Consider the following 15152-nt stretch of genomic DNA (forward strand, 5'->3'; position numbering starts at 1 on the left):
TAAATGGTGGCCCCCAAAAAGATATATCCACATCCTGACACCTGGAAGCTGTGTGTGTGATCTTATTTGGAAAAATAGCCTTTGCAGATGTAATTAAGTTGAAAACCTGTAAATGAGACCATCTCAAATAACCCAGGTGGGCCCTAAATTCAATGACAAGTATCCTCATAAGAGACACATGGCGAGGGTGGGGGGAGGATAAGGTCATGTGAAGACAGAGGCAGAGAATGAAGTTATGCAGCCACAAGCCGGGAATATCTGGGGCCACCAGAAGCTGGAGGAGGCAAGAAAGGGTTTTTTTCTGTTCCTGCCCCAATCTACCTTTTCTGGGACTCCAGTTACACATATGTTAGAATACAGCTTACTGATGTCCTGTTCATTTTTTTTTCCAGTCTTTTTTCTCTGTGTGTTTTATTTGAATAGTTTCTATTGCTAGGTCTTCAAGTTCAGTATTTTTTTTTTTCTTCTTCAGCATCTAATCTGTTGTTAATTTCATCTACTGTGGGTGTTTCTTTTTGGTTTTTGTTTTTTTTTGCCTCATGTATTGTATATTTCATCTCTAGAAGTTCCATTCGTATCTTCTTTATGTCTTTCATTTCTCTCCTCATCATGTTTATGCTTTCATCTACCTTCCTGAATATATGCAATATTTTTATAGATGGTTTATTTCTCCTTTTCTACTAATTCTATCATCTGTATAATTATTTTTTATAATTATATTTTGTCCAGTTTTTATTTGGGGAAATAAATCTGATTCCTACTGTTCCATCATGTTTAGAACCTAAAGACTTTAAAGTTGTTGGGACAACTGTTGAAGAGAGTTATTTGTTTTATATACTCAAGGTATGGGCAATAATTAGCCAACTGGGAAAATATTAAAATTTATTACTGAGTTAATCCCAACTTGGTGAAAACTGTTGTTTGATATAATTAGGTAAAAGATATGTTTACATGATTAGAAAATAAAACTTGACTATATCTTGAGGGTTCTAAATTTTTGTCTTAAATAGAATAAAACTTTTTTACATCCACAGTTTTCTCTTCATTTCATATACCACCACAGCCACTAAATTTTCATAAGGTGTTTGGAATTTCCTACCTTTGTACTCCTGCATGCCTCAAAAATATGCCTGCCTGAAGAAGTTTTAACATTAGTTGCTAGATGTTCAGATCTTCATTTGCAAATACCTAGCATAGTTTCCCTACTGAAATCTCACAGATAGAATTTCCTATCTGGTTAGTATCTAGTAAATGCTCAACACTTCTAGGCATATCTCCAAATTGACAAGTGAAAAGGGAGCTGTAAAAGTCTCCTTTTGCACAAAGCACTATTTCTTGGTTATGTGAGATGAAAGAGCTTGTGTATTGTTTACTATATGGTAACTTCTTTGGGGAAAAGAATGTGTCTTGTGCATAGCTGTATCCACAGAGACCATGTTGGGCACATAGTAAATGCTGAAAATATTTGTAGAAATAAGTGAAGAGACTACTGTTTATACTCAAAGATGACAAGAAGTACCCTGGCTAATTTACCAATATCTCTCAGAGCCTGTTAAATTTTGCATTTTCAGCTGAGTGCCCAGAAAATTAAAAGACAATAAAAATGATAAAGTACACCTTAGGTGTTAAAGATTATAGCTAAAATCTTTTGGTCAGGGGGCCCATCTGCAATGGTCTATTAAAGTCTAGATGCAAAAATCTGAAAAGACTGGATTGCTGGCATCAGACTGAATTCCTAGGGGTGAATCTTTAACCTTAAAGATAAAACTTAATTCTGGTAGCATATATTTTTATGGTATCATATAAACTTAACCCACCTTAACTAAGATTATATTCCATAAGGAATAATTTTTCTTATATATGTTCTGATTTTGTATTTCATAATTAAATTTACAAGAGAAGAGATAGTAAATGTTTAGGCTGTTTTAAAATGTTTGCTGAATTTTGCTTGTCAGCATCTGATCATTGCTGTGTACTTTATGTCCTTTTAACCAAGCTCAAATTTGAAAGAAAATAGCAGATGTTCTCTGAATTATTTTTCCATGCGCGCACGTGTGTGTATGTGTGTGAAAGACAGAGAGAGAAAGAGAGAGAGAAACTATCTTTAAAAGACATCAAACATAGGACTTGCTTATGATTGATAGTCTTTTTTGGTTGCAAGCTAATCAACTGACAAAAATAAAGTGGATTCTACATGTAGCACTTGGAAAATAGTTTATAACAAAAAACCCCAAGCAATGTATGTCAGAAACAAGACCATACATGTGGACTAAAGGATGTATTGTGTGCTTTGGGAATAAACAATGAAGCTATTAGCTATGTGAATCTTGAATAATTACATCGATGTGCTTTCACTTTATCAAAGTACGTTTTTTGGCATATGGATATGAAATTGTTCCACTATCTTTTATTGAAAAGACTATCCTTTCTCCACTGAATTGCCTTTATACCTTGTCAAAAATTAGTTGACCACATATATGTGAGTTTATCTCTGGAATCTATATTCTTTTGCATTGATCTGTGTATCTATCTTTATGGCAATATCATACTGTATTAATAATTCTAACTTTTTATTAAGTCTCAAAGTCAGATTTTTTTTTTTTTTTTTTTGAGACAGAGTCTCGCTCTATTGCCCAGGTGAGAGTGCGTGAGCCTAGCTCACAGCAACATCAAACTCCTGGGCTCAAGCAATCCTTTTTGCCACAGCCTCTTGAGTAGCTGGGACTACAGGTATGTGCCATCATGCCCGGCTAATTTTTTCTATATATTTTTAGTTGTCCGGCTAGTTTCTTTCTATTTTTAGTAGAGACAGGGTCTCGCTCTTGCTCAGGCTGCTGTCGAGCTCCTGACATTGAGCGATCCTCCCGCCTCGGCCTCCCAGAGTGCTAGGGTTGTGGGCGTGAGCCACTGCACCCAGTCAAGTCAGATATTTTTAGTCTTCCAACTTTGTTCTTTTTTCAAATTGGTTTTGGCTTTTCTAGGACTTTTACATATACATAGAAGTTTTTAAGTCAGCCTGTCAAATTCTACAAAAAAGTCTGCTATGATTTTGACTGAGATCGTATTGAATCTATGGATTAAAATTTCAGGAGAATTGACATCTTAGCAATATCTAGTCTTTTGATCCCTGAACATGATATGTCTTTCCACTTGTTTAGGTCTTCTTTACTTTCAGCAATGTTTTGTAGTTTTCAGTGTATAGGACTCGGATATATTTTGTCAGATTTAACCCTAAGTATTTTAAATTTTTTGATGTTATTGTAAATAGTATTTTTTTTTAGATTTCAATGTCTGATTGCTCATTGCTAGTATATAAAAATAAAAGCAATTTATGTATACTGATCTCTATCTTGCACCCTTACTAAATCACTGGTAAGTTCTACATAAACAATGATAGTGTCTCCAGTTAGGGACAGGTTGGCTTCTTCCTTTACAATTTGGATGTCTTTTATTTCTTTTTAAGGCCTTATTATATTAGCTAGAACTTCCAATTCAACATTGAATAAAGATGATGAAAGCAGATATCCTTGACTTGTTTGTGATCTTGAGGGGAAAGCATTTAGTTTTGTACCATTAAGAATGATATTAGCTGTAGGCCAGGAGCGGTGGCTCATGCCTGTAATCCTAGCACTCTGGGAAGCCGAGGTGGGCGGATCGCTCAAGATCAGGAGTTCGAGACCAGCCTGAGCAAGAGCGAGACCCCGTCTCTACTAAAAAAAAAAAAAAAATAATCGGAAAAACAAAAAAAAAAAAAAAAAATTAGCCGGGCATGGTGGCACATGCCTGTAGTCCCAGCTACTCGGGAGGCTGAGGCAGGAGAATCGCTTGAGCCCAGGAGTTTGAGGTTGCTGTGAGCTAGACTGATGCCACAGCACTCTAGCCCAGACAACGGAGCAAGACTGTCTCAAAAGAAAAAAAAAAAAAGAATGATATTAGCTGTAATTTTTTATAGATGCTCCTTATCAAACTGAGGAAGTTCACTTCCATTTCTAGTTTGCCAAGAGTTTTTATCAGAAATGGATGTTGAATTTTGTCAAATGCTTTTCCCATGTCTATTGAGATGATCACAGTTTTTTTGTTTGTTAATGTGGTAAATTACCTTGATTGATTTTCTAATGTTAAACCAACTTGCATTACTGGGACAAACCTCATTTTGTCATGATGTATTATCTTTTTCATGTATAATTGGATTCAATTTGCTAAAATTTTGTTTAGAATTTTTGCATTTAGGTTCATGAGGTAAGTTGGTATGTAGTTTTCTTTTAAGAGCTTTCTCTGGTTTTAGTATCAGGGTAAAGCTGCTTTCACAGGATGAATGAAGTGTTCCCTCCCCTTCAATTTTGTGGAAGAGTTTGTGTAGGTTTGGCATTAGCAGTTTTTTTTAGCAGGGGAGAGGGTTAAATAGAAATTCAATTTCTGTCATAGATACAGGCTATTTGGGTTATCTATATCTTCTTGAATGAGCTTGATAGTGTGTATCTTGTAAGGAATTTGTCCATTTCCTCTAAGTTGTCAAATTTATTGGCATAAAGTTGTTCATAATATTCTCTTATTATCATTTTAATATTTATAGAATCTGCAGTGATGCCACTCTCATTCATGATATTGGTAATTTATGCCTTCTTGCTTCTTGATGTGCATTGGTGTTGTTTTCTTCATGTTTCTTGTGCTCAGGGTTTGTTTTGTTTTTTGGATCTGTGAGTTTATAGTTTTCGCAGAATTTGGGGAGTTTCCAATCATTATTTCTTCAAATGTTTTTTCTGCCTCCTCTCTTTTCAGGAACTCTGATTATACCTCTATTAGACCATTTGAAGTTGTTCCATAGCCACTGGTGCTATTTGTTTTCTTTTTGTTCTTTTTTCTCTCTGTTTCGTTTTGGTTAGTTTCTATTGCTATATCTTCAAGTTTACTCATCTTTTCTTCTGTAATTTCCAGTCTACCATTATTCTTATGTAGTGCATTTTTCATTTCAAACATAGTACTTTTCATCTCTAGAAGTTCAGTTTTGTTTTTAAATATCTTCTGTCTCAAGTTCACTTTTTAAACATATAGAATACAGTTATAATAATTGTTTTAATGTCTTTGTCTATTAATCTTAACATCTGTGTCAGTTCTAGGTTGGTTTTGATTGATTAAGTTTTCTCCTCATTGTGGACCATGTTTTCTTTGCATGCCTGGTAATTTTTGGTTGGATGCCAGACAATGTGAATTTCACTTTGTTGGCTGTTGGATATTTTTAAATTTTTGCATAAGTATATCTGACTTTCTTTTTTGGGCGGGGGGGATGTAGTTACATTACTTTGGGATAGTTTGATTATTGTCTTCCTTTTAAAATTTGTCAGGCAGGTCCATAGTAGTGTTTAGTCCAAAGATAATTATTCCTCACTACTCAAAATAAGACCCTTCTACCTCCTGAATTATTAATTTTTCCAGTCTGGGTGGGAATAGGCACTTTCCCAACCCTGTCTGACCACTAGGCATTGCTCCTTCTAATCTTTTCCGGTGGTTCCTTTCCTAGCCTTTGGATAATTTTCTCACCTACATTTACATAGGTCTCTGAAGTTTTCACTCTGTGCTGTTCTCTCTTCTCCAGTTCACTGTCCTATAAATTCTAGCCATCTCAATCTACCTGGACTCTTAACTCCACACCCTCAACTCAAGGAGTCTGCTGGGATCCTCAGCACTTATCTTCCTGCATTATAACCTGGAATTTCTCAGTAAATGGAGGCAATTGTAGGGCCCGCCTTTTCACTTTCCATGTCTCGAGGATCATCTCCACTGTCTTGAAAACTCATTGTTTTGTGTATTTTGTCTGCTTTTTTCATTGCTTCAAGTGGGAGGGTAAATTTGATCCCTGTTTCTTTATTTTGATCAAGAGTAGAAATCCAGTTTAAATGTGTTTTAAAGGTACAGTGTTACAGCAGGACTTCAAGACACTTCACCAAAGTGTGTATATTTACTTTATTATTGCAAAGTAACAAAGAAGTACCTAAGATATTATGAAATCCCACCAATTATGTCTTATTCACCCTTGCACATTTAACATCTATCATAGTTCCTGGCCTGTAGCACATAGTAGCTGCTTAATAAATACTTTAAAGATTGATCATGAATGAAATAAAGCGAAAAAGTATTGAAGGGAAACAGATTCAGATGTTGCCTGATTGAGTTCTGGATTCTCTATCTCTGTGTATGCTTAATTTTTATTCTTCCTTATACAGCCAGGCTTTCTCTAGGGAAGAATATATCAGAGGTGATATTTCCAAGCAACTCCATTTTCACAACCTTCTCACTATGTGACTCCAGAGATAAGATCCCCTTCTTCTCCAGCTCCAAATGGAAAACTCCTAGGGAAGAACTCTAATCAGTGCAGATTAGGTCATATACCCACCCACATGCTGAGGGAGAGCAGGACACTGTGTTATTTTTCAGCAAATCATTTTTTTTCCATTAAAGATATGTCATTCATAAAAATTGTGGAAAATTTAGACAAGTAGAAAAAAGAAAGTATAAGTATTTCACCATCCATAGTAATCTACTGTTAACCTGTAGAGCATTTCTTTTCTTTTTACAGATAAGTTCTCATGGAAGATGGGGGAGGGGCAGCAGAAGCAGCATGTTAGTCAGCATGTTATTTCCGTTTCTATTTGTAAATCCTTGAATTCATTCTTTCTGCAGAAGGTTAGATGGAATTTGAAACCAGTTAGACCCTGCATTTTGCCTATAAACACAAGAAGTCTATGTTTTAATTAAGCACTAGGAAATAAGGAAAGAGAAGAATCATTCTACTTCTTTGCCTGTATTAAGAAATACTGTGTCTTTAAGAGACCCAGAAACTATTTCGTTCCCTTTGCCAGGCTTGACTCACCTGTGTGAAGAAACACTTGTATACCTTCAGGGCAGCCTCTTCTGAACGCTTGTATAAATTAAAGTTTGCCTTTAGGGATTTCAAAATTCTGTGTCAAAAGTTACTTGCAAGGAAAGTGTTAGCAAATCAGCTCTAGTGGTTCTCATGTGGCATAGGCCTTAAGATACAGGTTTTTCAAGCAAAACCCCTATTTTATTGGGGCAAGCCATTCACCAATGTTTATTGAATACCTACTTTGGGCATAACACTGTACATGCTACTTTGGGAACCATAAAGGACATGGACACATGATTCCAGCCCTTACAAAGAAAACGAACCATCTAACTGGGGAGGTAGGAAAAATGGATTTATCAGCTTTCATGTGAGGGAGAGGTCAGGATTTTAAAGCCACAAATCCAGGTTCGACAAACATTCGGTTCAACAAATTTGTATTTCATTGCCCATCACCATGATTCACTGCATCTGTTATTGAGGCTTAAAATATGAAAAGCACAAGATCCCTCCCCACAGGGCCACTGCGAGAACATCAAGTACCTCTTAACCCGGAGAACGGAAATCTCACCAAATCCCTTTGAGTGGGACTTAGCAAAATGGTATCTTCTCTTGACTGACCAATTAGAAAAAGGTCTCCCCTCTGGCAGGCTAATTCAGAAAAAAATGTGCCCCTTCTCCTACAAGCCCTGGGCTGAGCAGAGGGGAGGCTGGACTTTGGATACTGTTTGCATCCCCATGGCACAATCTGCATGAGAAACCTGCAGTTTATTCTCATTCATCTGTTCTTACATTTTCTAATCATAACCAATCCTAAATTTTTGAGCCAGGTAACTAAGGAACGTCCTTATAGATGTGGAATTCGGCTGTCTTACATTGTTACTATGACTTTTTTTAACCACTTCTCTTACCTACAGATTCCACAGTGTTGGTGCTATACTTAATTCAAGAGATATATATGTTTCTTTCCCCATACTGTTAGATGGCAGAAGATAAGAAGCCCTGGGCAGCTGGAGTAGTTTTTGCCAATATACGCATTTCAGTGCTATGACTTATGGGCAGAGACGGGAGGGCTAGAGTACCTTTGAGCAAATACACAATCCTCCAGTGACCGCTCTGGCGATACATCAGAGGTTCTGCAATGTAGCTCCAAGCAACAAATTGAGGCCAGCCAGAATGGATGGAGAAGGCTCTGCTGTGCTCAGCTTTTAAAAATACCTGCACTACAGTGCGTGACAACCGGCTTCTGCTCAAGTGCATTCGATGACTCCAAACTGGGCCTGATTGATATTCAGACTGCACTGACCTCACGAGTGCTTTTGGGAGATGGCTCTTGTCTGCAAAACTTTCTTTTGAGTCGGAGTTGTTTCAAGAATATAACTAAGGTGTTCCTATAACTGACTCCAAATAAATGGAAGCCTAAAGCTAAGAACCTTCAGCCTTTTTACAAACCTTGTTATAAATTACCTGGGATTTGTTGAGACTATCAAGTGTACTAAAGTTAGTATCTTGAAAACAAATATTGTTTTGTGGAGCTACATCCTTGTTTAGAAATTCATTGGATTTCTAGCCCTCCTCCAGTGCTGGTATCCAACAGCTATTTGGAAAGCAGGAGATTTGCCCCTCTTAAATCTGTACTTGTTTACTCAATTTTCACTAAGCAAATAACAATCTCATCAAGTGAGAAGGATAATCTAGGCTCCTGGAAAAAGAATTAGGTTATTTGTTGCTGTGGAATTTGTAGTAGTGGACAGCTGGAGGTAACCTCAGAATTTATAACTGGGTAGTAAATGCAGACCAAGGAATATTATGCAGTGGTTAGGAACAACTTACATGTATACATAGTGACATGGATGAACCTAAAACACATAGTACCTAGCAGAAAAAGTAAGAAGGAGGGGTAAGTAAATATAGCACAATAACATTTACATAAATTAAAAATACATGCATAAATACAACACTATCTATATTGCAAAAACACATACAAACAAAAAGGTAACATATCACAAACACCAAAATGGATGCCTAGAAGGGCAGGATAGGAAAGAGAATGGGGTATGAGAATGAAAGAATAATAACATAAGAATGAGACCTTGCCCAGAGCAATGATGAGTTCAACCTTCTGTTCCTGAGGGTTGACGACAACAGGGATTTCTACTTTTTTACCCCTGGAGAGTTTTAGGTTGGTTGGGGGTTCCAGGAATCTGTATCCAACAAACATTCTCATTAAATCTTCTTACCAGAAACCTTTGAGAAATATTTTCTAAAGTCTAGATAAAATAAAACTTGCAACACTCACTTCCATTAAATTCATTTCAAAACAATCATGGAAGAACTTGATGAGAGACTCATATGAAAGATGAAAAATGAAAGGCCTCCCTCTGGTGAGGCCTCTCCCTTCGACTTGCAGTTGGCTTTTCCTGTATCCTAAAATGGCCTTTCCTCTGTACACATGCATCCCTGATCTCTCTCTCTCTCTCTCTCTCTCTCTCTTTCTCTCTCTCTTTCTCTCTCTCTGTCTCCCTCTCTTCTTATAAAGCTAAAGTCCTATTGGATCAGGGCTTCATCCTAATGACCTCATTTAACCTAATTACCTCCTTAAAGATCCTGTCTCCAAATATAGTCACACTGGGGGTTAGGGCCTCAACATACACATTTTGGGGGAACACAGTTCAGTCCATAACACCTACTATAAACCATTGAAAAGGAAAATCTATTCCAGATTGATCAAAGATTAAATGTTAATGACAAAAATTTAAAACTTATTAAAAGTGGACATAGACATGAAACAATAGTTTTCAGATATTGGATATCAGGCAGCACAGCACAGCAATACCTGACAAAATGGAAATTAACAAAGTAAGCCCTAGAACTGCCCCAACCTAGTGCCTAAGTTTCCAGGCTACAGTACAGGAAGGAAGAGGCCAGAAAGGGCCTGGTGGCTCACAGAGTTAAGGGAACAGAGCTAAAGATTCACAGAGGCCAACGTAGCTAGAATTTGTAGGGTTGAGTACCAGAAAGATTGTTGCAGAGAGAAGAGAGACCTGTACAGAGAGATCTCTAGATATCTGCAGAGCGTTCTTGAATCTTCAGCTAATTATTGACTAGCGCATCCGTTTGCTGAGAGCCAGAGAAAGAATCACCAGGAAGGAATAGGTGGAATGATCCTAAGAGATCACACAGGGCTATTGCAGTCAGAATGGAAAAATCTGTACTATACAGGGCAACAGACAGAGTACTCAGAAAGCCATTGCTTCAGTAATGGGGCCAAATTTGTCCTAGAGTAAAGGCTGTTCTGTTCCCACCTAAAAACAAGTTTAAAAGCAAGCTTCGAAAAGATCAGACTGTTTCCAAGTAGCCTAACTACATCCCAGAACAAAGTATCAAGAACATTTAAAGGAATAAAGAAATATCCAGCAAGCAACAATATGAAATTCACAATGTCTGGCATCCAATCAAAACTGCCAGACATACAAAAAAGAAAAATAAATCAAAGAAGAAAAAAATATGATCTAAAACGAGGAGAAAAATCAGTCACTAAAAACTGACCCAATGAAATGGATTATAGAATTAGAGGATAAAGACGTTAAAGCAGCTATCATAGATATACTTTGTATGTCCTAGAAGGCAGAGGGAAACATGAGCATATTAAGAAGAGATGTGAAAAAGACTTTTTTTAATGACCAAAATAAAATTGCGAGAGGTGAAAAATACAATGACTGAGATGAAAAATACACTCAATGAGATCAGCAGAAGCATTGAAACTGTAGAAAAAAGTTGGTAAATCTGAAGATATAGCAGTGGAAACTATTCAAAATGAAACATAGGGAAAAAAACACAAAGCAAACAAACAAAATAGCACAGTGCATCATTGAGTATGTGACAACGTGTAATTGGAGTTTCTAAAAAGAGGGAAAAGGAGGAAAAAGGAAACATAACTAAATTTTTTTAAAAAACATTTTAAAGAATTTTTTTAAATGGCCAAAAATATTCTAAATTTCATGAAACGTATTAGAAATTTATTCCAAACTGAATTGCCAACTCCCAAATCTCAAACAAAAGTATTCTTTCTTAACGACTTTCAAGACAGTCATTAGACACTGCAAACACAAAGAATCTGATTTTTTTTAATACACTCACAAAAAGACACCAGTTTTTGCTTAACTCAGAAAGAGAGAGAAGGATACAAATGATTGGAAATGGTAGGTATCTCTACTTCTTCAGAATAGACTTCAGGTGATTTAACTCCAACTCACTGTGATTTTAGATCTGGAACAACTCCCACAGATCATCTCATCTAATTTCCTCTGTTTATAAATGGAAGGACTGAGAATCAAGATGTTAAGTGCCTTGTCCAAGGTGACATAAAATGTTACAGAATTGTAACTGGCACTTAAGTTCCTTGATTTCTAGTCTAGAGTGCTTTGCAATAAATCAGAGGAAAAATTTTATTATTTTTCTTATTTTCTTTTTACCCTGGGCCAACCGTAGGATGCTCCCAATGTCCAAGTAAAATTGTTTGATTGAGATACTTATTTCAGAGAATAAAATGTGAATATGCTTGGGGGATAAATAGGCAGGTTTAACTGGAATATGAGGTTTGGTTGAGAAGAGCAATGAGGAAGGGCATAGCAGTGGTTCTCAATGTGTCTGGGGAATTGGGAACCTTTCAAAGGTCTGTGAGGTCAGAACTATTTCCCCAATAATACTAAGACATTATTTGTCTTTTACTTTTCTTCTCTTGCAAATATATAATGAAATTTTCCAGAGGCTACATGGTATGATTCGCTCTCAACAGATTGAATGCAGAAGCAGATATGAAAATACAGCCATCTTCTATTCAGTCAGACATTAAAGAGACTTGCAAAAATGCAAAACGTGCTACTCTCCTTACTAAATTTTTGTTTTGGAAAATAAATTATACTTTCATCAAGTATTGTGTTTATGTTAACATGTAATGGGTTTGTTATTGTTATTTTAAAATATATAAATAAATATTTTAAAAGTGTCCTCAGTGTTGACTTTAATACATTAAGTAGTGATAGGTGTTAATACAATGCATATAAATAACAGCTCCTTGGGGTCCGCAATGATTTTTAAGAGTGAAAAGGGATCCTAAAACAAAAAAGTTTGAGAATTGCTGTTACAGAGGGTTTCCAAAATCATTTTGAAAAATTTGTCTTTTACTCACAAACAGTGGCTTGTCACTGAAAAGCTTTCAGCAGGGAAGTGTCATGATTAGAGTGAGTGTTTAGGAAAGACTTAACTTGGCAATTTGTGGGTAGCTAGACAATGAAGGAGAATGAAGATAAAACAATCAGAAGGCTATACAAGTGCTGTCAGGAAGCTGGGAAATGATGGTACTAGGTGGGAGAAGGAGACAGATGTGGCAGTGGAATTCACGGAGAGACAAATGTTGGGGTTCGAGGGGCTCTGGACAGAAAAACGACTGGGATGTTACCTATTTGACCAAAAGAGCAGCAGTACCATTAACAGAAGGACATGAGGAAGAAGATGCATTTTAAGTTTTGACCTGTGAACATTGAAGTAAAATTGTGACAATGACCAGCAGATAGTCAGAAATGTGGAACCAGAGTTTGAAAGAGGTTAGTTCACATTGGACAGGTGGAGCTGGGTGATGTTTGGGGCTGTGGGAACTGCAGGAATTTGGCGGGGTGGGCGGCATGCAGACAGAGAGAGAGAATAGGAGACTCCACAGGGCAGCAATAGGGTGGGGGAGAATAGACAGAATAAGCACTAGGATTTTGCAATGTCTCTGAAGCCAGGAAGAGAGTGCTTCTAAAAGAAAGGAGAGTTAATGGTACCTAGAAGCCCATAGGACAGGGGGCTAAGAGAATTTCTATGATGCCTCGGGAACCTTCAAATATAATTTTATCTAGATGTGAGTCAGATTTCAAGGGGCTAAGGAATGAGATTGGGTTGAGAAACTCCAAAAAGAAGAATATGTCAGCAAGAGAATAGAATGAAAGAAAATGGTAGCCACTCCAGAGAATGGATACACTCTCCGAGAATGAAAATATTCAGAGAGAGAACAGAAATCCCAGATAAACTCACTGTTTGGAGAAAGAGGAAGCCAGAAAAAAAGGGAAAGGATTGATTAGTGTCCAGGAAAATGAGACTGGCTAGAATGTGAAAAAAAAGAATCGGTAACAGCGTCAAAGGCAGCAGAAGTCTAGGAACACCTGGAGCGCATTGAGATCAGAGTACTCCAGGATTCTATTCCTGCCAGAGACAAAACATAAAAAGCTTGCCCTCAAAGAAAACTTCTGGAGGTTTTACAATCATAAACCTTTACAAGTGGTTTCCTCTGAAAAGTAGGACTTAGAGAGATTTTCGTTTTGTATTTATACTTCTGTATAACTGGAAAGTTTTAATTTTTTAAAATCATGAGTCTGTACTTCTTTTATAATTAAAATATTCATAATTTTTAACAATATGTGTCAAAGTCAAAATTTTAAACAATTTATCCTTGAGGAATAGGAAAGAAAAAATTGAAAAAGGTATCCCTGACTTATTACTCTATATATTTATACTTCAGAATTTTTTTTAATATGGAACACTTTACAAATTTCTGTGTCCCCCTTGCATAGAAACCATGTTAATGTTCTCTGTATCATTCCAATTTCAGTATATGTTCTGCTGAAACAAGCATGATACTTTAGAATTTCTTAATGTATATAAACTACTTTTATAATTTAAAAAATGTAAGACTTTCAAAATATTGACACAAAGAGGAAATAATAAATATTTGGTGTTGTGTTGTATAATGTTCAAGTTTAAGTACTGGGCACAAGGATACAAAGTTCCTGCCCTCCAAGAGCAAAGAAATAGGTAGGACACAATGCAAAATAGCTTCTAAGTCCCAACCCAGTGTATGGAGTGAAAACATCATGGGACAAATTAAAAGGCCACTGGAACTGATAAGAATAAAGGAATTTATAACTTTCAAGAATGGTGTCAGTGGTCTATTGGGGACACCAGGTTTTAGGAGTTAAAGAAAGACCAGATGGGAATGAGTAGGAGGCATCGATTGTTGGCCACTCATCTGAAATCTCTGTTGGGACAAAAAGCACTTCATAAGAAAGAAGTTAAGAGTATTTGTGCTCTGGATGCTCGCATATGAGTGCTGGCTCTGTCTCTTTCTTCTTGTGTAGTCTTAACCTTAAATGGGGCTAACTATAGTTCTTGTCCCACAAAATTTCATGGGAATTAACTACAGTGCTACATGAAAAGCATTTAAGGCGCCTGGCATATAGTAGGCACTCAACAAATATTAGTTGCTGTTATTATTACCTGTCAAGTTATATTTATGTTTATTATATTATAAAATATAAACATAGTAGCCTTGGGCCTCTAATAATTCAATTAATATTGATAGAACACAATGCTTGCACACATGCCATGAGATATTATCCTTTCCTTAAAGGCTAATTGCCAAAGAATATTTAAAAAGATATATAATAATTCAGGTCAGTGTATGCCACATTCCAAATATGTGATCTGGACCAAAGTGGTTCTGCAATTTGAAGATTAGAAAAGTCACTGAGGACAGGAGCAATTAGGAAAGACATTGCAGAGATAAGACGTGACTGGACCTTAAAGAATAGGTCGGGAGAGGAAAGGAAACCCTGGGGATGGGTGGGGAAGTCTGATGAGCAGAGACTAGAAACAAAAAAGACGCCTGGTCTAAATATAATATGGTACCTGGATTGGATGCTTGAACAGCAAAAGGACATTCGTATGAAAACTGGTGTTCGTGAAAGCAAGACTCCTGCATTGCTTAGTGACCTATAACAGGACCTGGTAGATGCTCAGTAAATATTTATTGAACAAACACATGAATCTAGTGAGTTAACGGATACGAGAGTATCCAAATACTATAAAGTAGGATTGAAGGTTGTTGAGGGCTAATGTCTACCCATTGAAAACGCTACTAGGAGGGAGAAGTTTTCTGGGAGAAGATTGGCAAGAGGAAGGAACACCTTGACACGAATACGCTGTGGAGAAGGCTTATGCGATGGGGGGCTTCAATCTAGATCCCTTTAAGCTAAATTGAGCCAGAGAACATTTCCTTGCTGATGAGTGTCCCTACTTAGAGGAAATAGAGAGCTTTAAGAGGTAGATCTCTGTTTTCTGGGCATGGTGCCAGATATTCTAGCACATTAAAGATGACAGACAAAGGAGATGACACCTTAAGACTTATTCCAGATTGTGTATTTCCCTCCTTTTGTGGGTTAGCTGGCACTGAGTAATGCCTGTCCAGGAGAGTAAT

This window comes from Propithecus coquereli, unplaced genomic scaffold, assembly GCF_000956105.1.
Source record: "Propithecus coquereli isolate 6110/MARCELLA unplaced genomic scaffold, Pcoq_1.0 Scaffold65, whole genome shotgun sequence".
In the NCBI taxonomy this organism is placed as follows: Eukaryota; Metazoa; Chordata; class Mammalia; order Primates; family Indriidae; genus Propithecus; species Propithecus coquereli.